This window comes from Octopus bimaculoides, chromosome 11 (assembly GCF_046866305.1).
Source record: "Octopus bimaculoides isolate indiv1 chromosome 11, ASM4686630v1, whole genome shotgun sequence".
In the NCBI taxonomy this organism is placed as follows: Eukaryota; Metazoa; Mollusca; class Cephalopoda; order Octopoda; family Octopodidae; genus Octopus; species Octopus bimaculoides.
In genome coordinates, this window is record NC_142938.1 from 53,995,041 (window position 1) to 54,010,026 (window position 14,986).

The following is a 14,986-nucleotide window of genomic DNA, read 5'->3' on the forward strand; positions in this document are numbered from 1 at the left end:
TACGCTTACAAAGAATAAATCCTGTGGTTGATTTCTTCGACCAACGGCGGTGCTCCACCATGGCCGCAGTCACATGACTGAAACACGTAAAGCAACATTGGCTATAGAATATTAGTCTATATAGAGAAAATAGTCTAATATTAGGGCATATAAGTCCCCATAACTGGAAAAAAAAACAGGCTTTAGTATCACGGAGAGCTTATATGCCTTAATAGTCCTTTCTACTATAGGTAGAGTGGAGGTGCAATGGCCCAGTGGTTAGGGCAGCGGACTCGCGGTCATAGGATCGCAGTTTCGATTCCCAGACCGGGCGTTTGTGAGTGTTTATTGAGCGAAAACACCTAAAGCTCCACAAGGCTCCGGCAGGGGATGGTGGCGAACCCTGCTGTACTCTTTCACCACAACTTTCTCTCACTCTTATTTCCTGTTTCTGTTGTACATGTAATTCAAAGGGTCAGCCTTGTCACACTGTGTCACGCTGAATCTCCCCGAGAACTACGTTAAAGGTACACGTGTCTGTGGAGTGCTCAGCGACTTGCACGTTAATTTCACGAGCAGGCTGTTCTGTTGATCGGATCAACTGGAACCCTCGACGTTGTAGGCGACGGAGTGACAACAACAACAACTATAGGTAGAATACCTGAAATTTTCGGGGGGGGGGATAGTCAATCACATCGAGCCTAGTGTTCAACTGATGCATAGAAGGTGGTATCAAAAAAACTCGTGGACTAGTTATGTTTAACAAAAAATAACTTATTTACCTCAGTTTTATCATCATCTTCGATGACAGGAAAGGGCATCAGGCTATAAAAAAAAACGTCTCAACAAATACTGTCTGACCCATGCAAGCATGGAAAAGTTGAATGGTAAAACAATGAAGACGGCAACAGTTTTAATTTCACTAGTTAGAAAATCTTTTCCTCACTCAAAAAAATCAACCTGAAAACCTGAAAGTCCTGTTCTCCCCAGAGTAAACAAAGCTGCCCCTAACTCATAAAGCTTCACTTACTCCACACCTATATCCATTATGTGTATGTGTGCATGCATGTGTGTGTGTGCATGCATGTGTATGTGAGTGTGTGTGTGCACCTTATGTGTGTGTGTATGAATGTGTGTTTGCATGTGTATATGTGTGTTTGCGTGTGAATGTGTGTATGTATGTGTGTACGTGCGTGCATGTTTGTTTATGTGTGCATGTGCATGTATGTAGATATATGTGTGTATATATAAACATGGGTGGAAGCACAATGGTCCAGTAGTTAGGGCAGCGGACTCGCGGTCATAGGATCGCGGTTTCAATTCCCAGACCGGGCGTTGTGAGTGTTTATTGAGCGAAAACACCTAAGGCTCCACGAGGCTCTGGCAGGGGATGGTGGCGAACCCTGCTGTACTCTTTCACCACAACTTTCTCTCACTCTTACTTCCTGTTTCTGTTGTGCCTGTAATTCAAAGGGTCAGCCTTGTCACACTGCGTCACACTGAATATCCCTGAGAACTACGTTAAAGGTACACGTGTCTGTGGAGTGCTCAGCCACTTGCACGTTAATTTCACGAGCAGGCTGTTCCGTTGATCGGATCAACTGGAACCCTCGACATCGTAAGCGACGGAGTGCCAACAATATAAACATGGATGCACACACATACACACACACACACACTTATTGTGGTATGGTTAAGAAGTTCACATAACAGTGCAAAGGTCCCTGGTTCAACCTCACTGTGTGGTATCTTAAGTAGGTATCGTCTACTCTACCTTCAGACTAGTTGATCAATCCTTGGCAGGGAAATTGGGTCGAAGAAAACTGTTGGGAAGCCCTATCAGATGGATTTTATTCAAAGGTCTAACCTCATCACTTCATGTTACGCTGATTTGGCCTAAAAACCTATATAATAATCTGCTTGTTCATTCACCCATTATACATTAGTTAGTTAGGAAGGTGGAGGTGGTGTGAGTGAGAGGTGGAGTAAGAGTGAGAAAGAGAGGGAGGAATGAAGAAAGAAGAGAGGAAGAAGTAGAGAAAGGTAGTTGATAGTAAAACACTTAGGCCAAATGACCAGCTGGAGGAAGAGGTGAAGAACAAGAGGAAAAGAAGGAGAGAGAAGTGTTAACGAAGGAATACTTATTATGTGGTTAAAATGTTAGCTGAAAGGAAAGGTAGATAGAGAGAGATGGACAGAGGAGGCAGTTATAGTCTGAGAGAGAGAGAGAGAGAGAGAGAGAGAGAGGCAGATAGTGGTGGTGGTGGTATGTTGATAGTGAAAAGCATTTTTTTTTTATTGAACTAATATTTTCTTTATAGCAACCATTACTCTTTTACTTGTTTCAGTCATTTGACTGTAGCCATGCTGGAGCACTGCCTTTAGTCGAGCAAATTGATCCCAGGACTTATTCTATCGGTCTCTTTTGTCCAACTGCTAAGTTACGGGGACGTAAATACCAGCATCGGTTATCAAGCGACATTGGGGGGACAAACACACACATATACATATACATGTATACGATGGGCTTCTTTCAGTTTCCGTCTACCAAATCCACTCACAAAGCTTTGGTTGGCCCAAGGCAATAGTAAAAGACACTTGCCCAAGGTGCCACACAGTGGGACTGAACCCAGAACCATGTAGTTGGCAAGCAAGCTACTTACCACACAGCCACTCCTGCTTAAAGCTTGTGCAAAAGTGCAATTATTCATTGTCTGCTCACGTAAAAAAATTGATATTTGTTTGTAAGGGTTAATTTAGCCTAAACTCTAGAATTCACAAGAAAGACTGTTGCAAGCTGCACGAGAAAGGATGCACAGATATAGAGCAACAGGAGTGGCTGTGTGGTAAGTAGCTTGCTTACCAACCACATGGTTCCAGGTTCATTCCCACTGCATGGCACCTTGGGTAAGTGTCTTCTACTATAGCCTCGGGCCAACCAAAGCCTTGTGAGTGGATTTGGTAGACGGAAACTGAAAGAAGCCTGTCGTATATATGTATATATATCTAATATATGTATATGTGTGTATATGTTTGTGTGTCTGTGTTTGTCCCTTCAACATCGCTTGACAACCGATGGTGGTGTGTTTACACCCCCGTAACTTAGCGGTTCAGCAAAAGAGACCGATAGAACAAGTACTAGGCATCCAAAGAATAAGTCCTGGGGTCGATTTGCTCAACTAAAGGCGGTGCTCCAGCATGGCTGCAGTCAAATGACTGAAACAAGTAAAAGAATAAAGAGAGTGAGAAGATATAATAAAAAGAGGTAAAAGACAACACCGACGGAGACATGAGAAAAATGAATATAGACGAACGTCAAGAATATTTAAAGAAAGCTAAACTATGAATGCTATAAAAATGCAAATCATCCTTTCTTTCTTAAATTGGTCCTCTTAATTGTTTCTATTGAGTGGAATTTCCAAGAATCCCACTAGTTTACATTAATCATATATGTGTGCATGTGTGTGGAATATTGATCTACTTCTACATTAATTCATTGAGTCATTAGAGTCATGAGATCGTTAGTTGAATTTACAGTTGAAAACTCATTGTTGAAATAGAACAAGATTGAGTTGTGTGTGTGTGTGTGTGTGTGTCTGCGTGTGTGTGTCTGCGTGTGTTTGTGTGTATGTGTGTAAGCTTTTGTAAGTATGAATGTGTATTTTCATGTGTGTGTGTTTGCATGTATTTGTATGTGTAAGTATATGTGTGTGTGTGTGTGTGTGTGTTATGATCTTTCTAAAAGATTTCTTTTCTCATGAGAATAAAATGAAACAAAAGTCATTAACCCATTTCACACCAACTGAAACGACCTGGAAGTCGTTGACACAAAGATGCTTTGTTTAAAATATTCTTAAATTAAAACTTTCATAATTACATGAAGTACTTACTCTTAGCTTAGATTAAAAAAAAAACGTTTCAATAAAGACAAAAGTTATTTCAATAAATTCTACCAAATTCTTGATTATTTTCAAAATGGATTGCTACACTTAAGCAATGTATTTCTTTAGAGTTAAAGTTTAAATAACTTTGCTGCTGCCAACAATTGTTGCCTGAAGACATATTCTGGAATAGTCCATAGAACTGACTTCAATCTCTGGAATATTTTCTAAAAAACGGTGGCTGTGTTGTAAGAAGTTTGCTTCCCAAACACATAGTTCTGGGTTCAGTCCCACTGTGTGGCACCTTGGGCAAGTGTCTTTTATCATATCCTTGGCTTGACCACAGCTTTGTAAGTGGATTTGCTAGACAGAATCAGGAACTTCACAGTGGCAGTTAGGGTGATAGTATCAATTAACAGAAGATGGATTCAGTATTAAATCCTTATTGGATACAACATATGTTTTGACCCATCAGGTACATCGATAAAGATATGCCTCACTACAGATTTTTAGTGTCAACTGACTTGTTATATGTCCTAATTTGATGAACACATAACAACAAGTCACCCAACGCTAAAAATCTTTATCAATGTACCTGATGAGACCCAGACTGATGGGTCGAAACATATGTTGTGCCCAATAAAGGTTTAATACCGAATCCATCCGAGACCTGACTTCTCACTGAGACCTTTGGAAATATGCTGTGTGACTTCTGACCGAGACCTTTGGAAATATGCTGTGCATGAAAAGACCTGGCAAGCCAAGTGAGACCAAAATCCGAGGACTCTGCCAGGGAAGTAGCCAGTCCACTTACGTGTAACATTCCTTCATTGGACACTAAACTCCGCTTGCGAAGACCTGTTGAGGCAAGTGAAATCGAAATCGAACTAAATTTGTAGACTGGCACTCATGCTAATGTCTCTTTCATTGAACACTAAACTCGGCTTGCGAAGACCTGTTGGGGGAAGCGAAAGCAAAATCGTGATGTCACCTGTACCAGTAGATCACAAAGAGCACCGTCCGAGCGTGATCGTTGCCAGAGCACCAGCTGTCTGGCTTCCATGCCGGGGGCACGTAAATAACACCATTTGAGCGTGATCGTTACCAACGTCGCTTTCCTGGCACTTGTGCCAGTGGCACATGAAAAGACATTCAAGCGAGTTCATTGCCAGTACCGCTGGACTGGCTCCTGTGCAGGTGGCACGTAAAAAAGAAAAACCCATTTCGAGCGTGGCTGTTGCCAGTACCTCCTGACTGGCCTTCGTGCTGGTGGCACGTAAAAGCACCAACTACACTCCGGGGTGGTTGGCGCTAGGAAGGGCATCCAGCTGTAGAAACTCTGCCAAATCAGATTGGAGCCTGGTGTAGCCATCTGGTTCACCGGTCCTCAGTCAAATCGCCCAACCCATGCTAGCATGGAAAGCGGACGTTAAACAATGATGATGATGATGATACATATGTGTGTGTGTGTGTATGTATATACATACATATATGTGTGTGTATATATATATATATATATATATATATATATATTAGGGACAAAATCCAAAATTACAGGTAAAAAACTCAATTAAAATCAATTTATAAAAAATTAAAATTAAATTGAGCCTTATAGATAAAGTATATATAAAATATATAGTTTTAGGGAAAATAACCAATTTTCAAGAACTCATCGATGAAAATCCACTATCACATATAGAAAAATTAATAATTAAAAGCATAATAAATGAGTATAATATAAAGTAAAGTAAATATCATAAGCTAAATATAATAAAAAGATTACACGTGTTTCATAACCAATTTTCAAATAGAAAAGAAATTTAAATCGATTAAAATCAATTGAAATTATCGAAAATAAATTCTATTCAAAAATATAGCTACTCGTCAGATCGTAAGTAGAACAATAATTAGATATATATTATTATATAAAGATAGAAAAATTATTAAAAAAATATCATAATATCAAAATAATAACCATTCAATAATCATCCCTTCATCCATTATAATAACATGTATATTATATACAAAAAACATCTTACATAAATTATCATTGTTTTAAATTATCATTTGAAATTATCGAAAATAAATTCTATTCAAAAATATAGCTACTCGTCAGATCGTAAGTAGAACAATAATTAGATATATATTATTATATAAAGATAGAAAAATTATACTGTAATACGATTTTGCTTTCGCTTCCCCCAACAGGTTAAATATGTACTAATTTTATCTTCATTATTATTTTAAACTTAAACTTCGTTCAACTTGTATTTAAAACAATGATAATTTATGTAAGATGTTTTTTGTATATAATATACATGTTATTATAATGGATGAAGGGATGATTATTGAATGGTTATTATTTTGATATTATGATATTTTTTTAATAATTTTTCTATCTTTATATAATAAATATTTCATATTAATTCATTTGGTACTTATTGTTGGTTGAGATATATATCTAATTATTGTTCTACTTACGATCTGACGAGTAGCTATATTTTTGAATAGAATTTATTTTCGATAATTTCAATTGATTTTAATCGATTTAAATTTCTTTTCTATTTGAAAATTGGTTATGAAACACGTGTAATCTTTTTATTATATTTATCTTATGATATTTACTTTACTTTATATTATACTCATTTATTGTGCTTTTAATTATTAATTTTTCTATATGTGATAGTGGATTTTCATCGATGAGTTCTTGAAAATTGGTTATTTTCCCTAAAACTATATATATATATATATATATATATATATATATATATATATATATATATATATATATATACATATAGATAGATAGATAGATAGATATGCATTCATATGTATTCATATATATATATATATATATACGTGTGTGTGTGTGTGTGTGTGTGTGTGTGTGTGTGTGTGTGTGTGTGTGTGTATGTATATGTATGTATGTATGTATTCATATATGTGTATAATATGTGTGTGTGTCTTTGTCCCTCTCCACAGCCAGTGTTGGTATGTTTAAAGTCCCCATAATTTTGTGGTTCAGCAAAAAAGCCTGATAGAATAAGTACCAGGCTTTAAAAAAAGATAGTACTGGGATTGATTCATTCAACTAAAACCCTGCAAGACAGTGCCCCAGGATGGCCAGAGTCAAATGACTGAAATAAGTAGAAGATGTAAGATAACCTCTTTTTCAGAGAAAAATGTGTCAAGATTGCAGTGTACAAATTGAAATCTGGAATTTCACAGTTCTATGTTAAACACCACTTCTGTCAATCATAACTCAGAGGAGGAGCTTCCAAGTGGTTGACTTGCTAGAAATAGTAACCATTCAAACTTCCCTCAAATTACATTGTACTTTCTTAAAGAAATAAGTGAGGACACTTTAGATAGAGTGATTCTGCAGAAATTATATCTGAAAGACTAAAACGATGAGATGGCAGTGGTTGGCATATATTTGATTGTGTGTTTCCTTAATCAGGGTTGAGCTGGGGCCAAACAACAACACCTTTTACATAGTCACTTGACCTGCGAGAAATAGCAGCCAAATCCTCTTAAAATTATGCTCAATCCACATGAAAACAAACAGATTGGATAATGCAGTATGTCTGAAAATGAGATGGGAGTGTCATGTTTGAAATGTCTTACTGTTGACGTTAGGCCAAAAAAAATATTCACCAGTTCTGCTACTGTCAAAATGAACAAAGTGCTGGCATCATAATTACAAAGACATTTTAGATTAGGAAGCTAAAAATTCCTCACGTAATGATGAAACATTTTTCATCAACTCATCTGACATTGATAGGAATGTAAATGTTTTTAAAAACATGAAGTTCAAAAGAGTTGATGCTTAATTTCTGGAATAAACTAGATGAGAAATAAATAGCATCTTGTTATGACATCACTATTGCATGTAGAATTCCCAGATAGTCTTTCTGACAATTGGCTGACCTAAGGCATCTAACATTAAGAGTTTAACCCAAATACACAGCAAGATTCTTCAGAGTTTCTGTTTCAAAACCTTATGCTACAATACCATAGCTGATGGCATAAAAGACACATAGACATATTAGATGCAAACCAATTTCAGCAGCAGCAGATCATCAACAACAACAACAAAAACAACATCATTTAACATTTGTTTTCCATGCTGTAATGGGCTGGATGGTTTGATGAGCTGGCAAGCTGGAGTCACACCAGATACCAATTGTCTGTTTTGGCAAGGTTTCTACAACTGGATGCCTTTCCTAATAGCAACCACTTAACAGAATGTACTGGGTGTTTCTCACATGGCATCAGTACTTTTCATGTGGAACAAGCATCGGTGTTTTTATGTGGTACAAACAGGGATGCCTTTTACATAGAACTAGCATAGGTGCTTCTACATAGTGCAAGCACATGTGCCTTTTACATGGCACCAGCATGAGTGTTTTTTAGATGATGCCAGCACAAATGCTCTTTATGTGGCACCAGCACAGGTGTTTTTCACGTGACACCAGCATCTGCAGGGTTGCCAAGTAGCTTTGCAAGACAAGGACATCTCAGCTGAGACAGGGAGAGGAACTGAGAGAAGTGGCCATGTACCAGGCAAGAAGTTGAAGAATGACAGGTCAAGGATAGCTGTCTCACTACAGAGGAGATACTTGGCTACCCCAGTAGGACAAGGAAACAAAGGGAGGTAGGAGAGAGTTTAGGGACAGAGACAAGACAGAGTGAGATAGGGAGGGTCAACTTACAGGGAACAATGATGCGAGAGTAGTTAAAGCATGCAATAATGACCCAACTTCAAATATAGGTCCTGAGGTGATTTTTAAAAAATGTTTTTTGTGGAAAAAGAATGTCTCAAATGCCATCAAATGTGATAGTTCTATCAATTATCTTCTACAATTAAAATAAAACCAACATTAAACACAAATATTATGGGGTTTGCACTGTTATTTTATACTATACACACACACACGTGTGTGTGTGTGTGTGTGTGTCACCTAATTAGGTACAACTCCTCCATTCAGCATCAATAAATTAAGTACCAGTGAAACACTTGGGTTGATGTAGTTGACTAATCCTGTCCCCAAAATTTCAGGGCTTGTGCTGATAGTAGAAAGGATTATGGTTATTTTGCTGGGTATGACGGAAAATGCCAGCTGTCCACAAGAAACCTGTGAAGAATTCTTGCAGTTCCAAGCAGTGTTGATTTGTGTAGGTGTTCTACCTTCAAACTTGCACCAATCTTTTTCAGCCAAGTTGGGAGTTGAGTGCTGATACTTCCAAGTGCACCAATTACTATTAGTATCACATCTACTCTCTTTATTGACTACAACCTTTGTCTTTCCCACTTTAAATCGTCAGAGCTATTAATTTTTTCTTCTCTCACATTGATCCTGTTGTCACCAAGGCATGCTATGTCGATTATCATACATCTTCTTTCCCTTTTTTATTCACCACAACAATGTCTGGTTTCCAATGTCTGGTCAAGTGATCACCCTGGATCATTGCATCCCACAGGATTTTGCAGTTCTCATTTTCTCATTTTCACTGGAAAATGGCGACCAGCCAGGGCTTTTTTCATTTTTGAGAATAGATGAAAGTCAGAGGGGGCTAAGTCTGGCGAATAAGGCAGATGGGGAACAAGTTCGTACCCACAATCATGAATTGTTGCCATGGCAACCACTGAGGTGTGGGATGGAACATTGTCATGATGAAAACGAACTCCTCTGGTGAGCATTCGCAGCCTTTTTTCTTTGATTGCTTCTTGGAGGCATTTTTAGTTGCTGACAATAATACAGCCCTGTCACGCTGTGACCCTTTCAAGGTAATTGATCAGCAAGACAACTTGAGAATCCCAAAAAACGGATGCCATGACCTTGTCAGCTGAAAGAATGACCCTAGCCTTCTTTGGGGCAGGAGAAGATGAGTGCTTCCACTGCTTTGATTGTTCTTTAGTTTCAGGCTGGTAGTGATGAGCCCAACTTTCATCCATAATAGTGAAACAAGTAAGAAAATTCTCTTCATCGGCTTCAAACGGTTCCAGATTGCTCATGGACAAAGTGCACCTGGTACACACACATACATTGGTGCAGATGTGGCTATGTGGTAAGAAGCCTCCTTCCCAACCACATGATTGCACTTTGAGCAAATGTCTTCTACTATAGCCTCGGGCCAACCAAAGACTTGTGAGCGGATCTGGTAGACAGAAACTGAAAGAATCCCATTGCATGTGAGTGTGTGTATAATATACTAGCTTAAAAGCCGCACTCTTGGGTCTTCAGCCCCAAACTAAAAGGTGCTAAATAGTATGACTATAATGCATTTATAATGAATATTTGCCCCAGTAGTGTTTGATCAGAGGTTAAGGACAGATGAGAATTAATTCTGTAATGTAATCATTCTATTGTTCCAGTCCCAAGTTGAATTCCGACTGTTGGTCAATTTCGACATAAAATTAACAGTTAATATCATTTATCTCTGACATCGTCTGACAAATGCCACCAAGATGGCATGAATCAGCCAAGCTTTACCTGCTAGAAATAGGAACCCAAATGCTTTTAAATCAGATCCCAATGATGGATGCTCAAGAACCAAATGAAGGGCAGATTTTCAATCCTGGGATCATCCTAATTCCAAAAAGGTATGATATGCCAATGTAGAGCAAATGTAGACTGAGATACAAAGGTCCAAGACAGACAGAATTTTGCTTTTATTATTATTATTATTATTATTATCATCATCATTATTGTTGTTGTTGTTGGCACTCCGTCGCTTACGACGTCGAGGGTTCCAGTTGATCCAATCAACGGAACAGCCTGCTCGTGAAATTAACGTGCAAGTGGCTGAGCACTCCACAGACACGTGTACCCTTAACGTAGTTCTCGGGGATATTCAGCGTGACACAGTGTGACAAGGCTGACCCTTTGAATCACAGGCACATCAGAAACAGGAAGTAAGAGTGAGAGAAAGTTGTGGTGAAAGAGTACAGCAGGGTTCGCCACCATCCCTTGCCGGAGCCCCGTGGAGCTTTAGGTGTTTTCGCTCAATAAACACTCACAACGCCAGGCCTGGGAATTGAAACCATGATCCTATGACTGCGAGTCCGCTGCCCTAACCACTGGGCCATTGCACCTCCACTATCACCATTATACATACATACATACATACATACATACATATATCATTATTAATAAATTATAGGGTAGCAAAAAAATTTTAGAAATTTTATTTACCACCAGTGGTCTAGCGAGAATAAAAATCAGTCAATAGACTATATATTATTCATTTAAAATACAGAGATGCCTATAATAGGACATCTGACCACTGGTGGTAAATAAAATTTCTAAAATTTTTTGGCTACCCTATAATTTATTAATAATGATAAAATTTTTTGGCTAATTTCTGAAAGAAAATTGGCATTTTTTGTATTTGCTGCCGATTAGGTAAACCGCAAATGCGCGGTAAATTTTGAAAAATTAAGCATATGAACATAAGCCATGTTCCCTATGACTCGTGTTCATATGTTGTCTGGTTATTCTGCTGAAGATAGTTCGACCATTGTAAGGTATATTTTTATCTTACTAAAATGACTTGAAACCATGGTACAGAATATAGATTGGTAAATGTTTTTATTTTTCATTCCCTTTCGAAATTATCCCTATTTTTGTGGTATGTAGTCTTTTGCTGCTCTTTCTAGCAGGTCAGATGTCCTATTATAGGCATCTCTGTATTTCAAATGAATTATATATATATATATATATATATATATATATATATATATATATATATATACACACACAAGGTGGGCCAAAAGAAGGTATACACTTTTTGAATTAACTTATTTCTCTTTTTACAGGTACCATGAATAATGACAAATAATTTAACTCAAGAACAAAGGAAGTGGATTGAAACCAGAGCTAGTTTTTTCCAAACTGTTCTTCTAACAAGGTGGGGCACCTCTTTATTATGCTTTGGCAGTCAGAGACTACCTTGACAATACCTTCCCACAGCATTGGATTGGACGCCATGGCAGCATTGAATGGCCACCATGTTCACATGGCTTAACACCAATGGACTTCTTTAAGTGGGGAGTAATAAAGAATAAGGTTTATGAGAAATAAAGTCACACAGTGGATGATTTAAAAGACTTCATCCAGGAAGCTCTTATTGAAATTGATGCAGATTGGAATTTGTGGCATGTTGTGTGTCGTGGTGTTCTGAAATGGTTTGAGGGATGTTGCAATTTTGAGCATTTACGAGATTAAACTGTGTTTAATAAATGTAATTGCAATAAATAAGTGTAGATGTAATAAAATGGAAAAAAAATTGAAATATATACCTATGGTCCATCCTATATATACTATATGTCGACTGCAATGAAAGGTAGGCTCACTCCTTCGCTCGAGGAGTTATCTCACTCCTGAGACTATTTTTTTATCTTTATAAGTCCACCATTCACTCCTGCATTGAGTACTATTGTCAAATACGGGCAGGTGCTCTTGCGGATTGTTTAATTCTGTTGGACCACATTTAGCGCCGTATCTGTAATGCTCTTGGTCCTGATCTGTCTTCTAAACTGGATTCACTCTCTTATCGTCGTCGTGTGGCTTCCTTGTCTCTTTTCTACAAGTATTTTCATGGACATTGTTCAGATGAGCTCTCTTCTCTGGTTCCTCCGTTAAGAACTTAGCAGCGATGAACTAGACTTGCATCCAGTTCTCATCAGTATACTGTGCAACCTCCCAAGTGTCGTAACGCACTTTACAGTACCAGTTTCTTCCCTCGCACCTTTGAACTTTGGAATTCCCTTCCACAATCTTGTTTTCATCTTCAATATGACCTCCAGTCTTTTAAGACTAATGTACATCGTCACCTATTGACTTCTGTCAAACGTCCATTTTATTCTAGTAGATCTTTACGTTTTCAGTGGTCTAAGGACCTTGTAACGAGCAAATGCTTTAAAAAAAAATGTGTGCGTAAGCGTTTGTCTCCTTCTCTTGACTTCACATAGTAGTTATAAACAAACGTCCCTGCCATACGAATAGTATATCTTGTTTCCAGAGCTCTGTGAAAACAACGTCCAGCCATGCAGAAATAGTAATTTGCTTGAAAAATAGGTGACAATTCGGTAACAGGAAGACGATCCAACAGTAGGAAATCTAGGCACAAAAATTTTCATTTCACCTACGCAAGCAAGATAAATTGGACATGAAACCGATAGTGCGGATGATGACGACGACGATGATGATGAATACCTATGGTGCTTATATATGTGTTTGTGACCGCGTGTGTACGTGTAATTGGAAATTGAATTGTCTCATATGAGAATAAAACGACATCTTGTTTTATAAAACAATTTCTTAACCTAAGAAAACAAACGAACCACAAAGGTGGAGGGTGGAGTGAAATCTCTGTCGCCACTCGACTTGCAAAAAACAGCAGCCAATTACCGCAAATTACCCGCTAAACTTTATAACCTACGAGTATAGTTTCCTTTTTAAGACAGATGACTGTGCTTTGAGGAAATTTGGCTGCTCTTTCAGGCAGTTTCTAACAGAGAATCACCTGTTAGGAGATCAGTTGTTTTGGGAAAATGAACGAAAATGATTTATGCATGATGTAACTGCCGTTAATAACAACAATGAAACCCTTTGTTCTTACAAAAGGTTAGGGTTCTAAAATGTAATAGTAAAAGATTTGCAGTTACCTCCCTTGGACTGCTAAAAAAAGATTTTGACGTAACTAAAACAAAGTTACCTCCCTTTACCTGCAATCCTAATTATTTCTTCTCAAAAAATAAATAATATAAAGCATGTTCAATATTTGGGGACTGAAAAGGCAGCCAGCTAGCAGAATCGTTAGCGCGCTGGGCTAATGCTTAGTGGCATTTCATCCGTCTATGTGTTCTAAATTGACTTTACCTTTCATCGTTTTGGAGTCGATAAAATAAGTACCAGTTGTGTTAGCGCTTTATCGCCTCCCCAAAACCTGCTGGTCTTGCGCCTAAATTTGAAACTAATATTTTGTGACTGAAAAAGCAGCAAGCCGACAAAATTGTTACTACGCTAGGTAAAATATTTAGTAGCATTTCAGAGTTCAAATTCCGCCCAGGTCAACTTTGCTTTCCATCTTTTCAGGATCGATAAATTAAGTACAAGTTAAGCACTCTCCCTCCCTCTCTCTCTCTCTCTTCAACACTCTGAGATGAGCTCCAGGATTCTGTATTCATACAAAACTTCAACGGGTTCTGTATTTGTGTAAACTTCAAGAAAAATTCTGCTTAGCAATCAAAAAATAAACAGATCCTGTATTTGCTAATTGAGAGATTATTTAACCAAAGAGAACAAACACATTAACATCCCAACATCAGTGAACTTAGACATTCAACAGTTTTCACTGCTATTTATAGAATTGCCATTGCATTTACAAACTTTCAATTATCCCCAAAATTCTTGATATGTTCCTATACTCTATAACTGTATGTAATTTGATTTCTAATTAAGATATTCTCTAGTCTTTAGTGTTATTTTACCTTGTTTTACATACACATCTTATATAACATCTTTTGTTTCAATTGTTTAGCCTCAATATTAAATAAATCATTATTGTTGATACGATGTCATTGTCCGACTTATCTTTTTCTCAGATTCATACAGACGCATACATACTTAATTTTTTCTGCCTTCTTCATACATTTATGGACACATATATGAGGGTCAGCTAAAATCTGAAACTGACCAGGATACTTTCATGGAATGAGGTTTATTTTTCAGCAATGTCCCCTTTGTGGTCCACACACTTCTTCTATCAGTGTTATAATGCTTGGATCCCATTGGTGAAGAAGTTTTCATCCTGTTGCTCAAAGAATTCATCAGCAGCAGATATGACGTCATCGTCATCACTGTGATACTGGTTCCCAGCCAAGTGTTTTTACAAGTTGGGGAGCAGATGATAGTCAGATGAGTACAAATCAGAAGAATAGGGAAGCTGATCAGCCAGTTCGTAGTCACAGTCACACACAGCAGCCATTGAAACCAAGGACTTGTGTGCTGAAGCATTGTCCTGATGAAACAACAAGACACCTTTCATCAGTTATCTTGGATGTTTGGTCTTGATAGCCTTTAGCAACTGCCCCTGCAAATTGGCATGGTACTTTCCAT

The 14,986-nt window shown here is 37.8% G+C and overlaps 1 long non-coding RNA gene across 1 annotated transcript in view; it reads right to left on the bottom strand.

Moving 5' to 3' along the window:
* Positions 1-13,521, bottom strand: part of LOC149133340 (uncharacterized) — a 26,825-nt gene extending 13,304 nt beyond the window's left edge. Inside the window, exon 1 of the long non-coding RNA XR_016243677.1 lies at positions 12,166-13,521. This is a non-coding gene — a long non-coding RNA (uncharacterized LOC149133340). The remainder of the gene's footprint in view (positions 1-12,165) is intronic.
* Between the last annotated feature and the right edge of the window lie 1,465 nt (positions 13,522-14,986).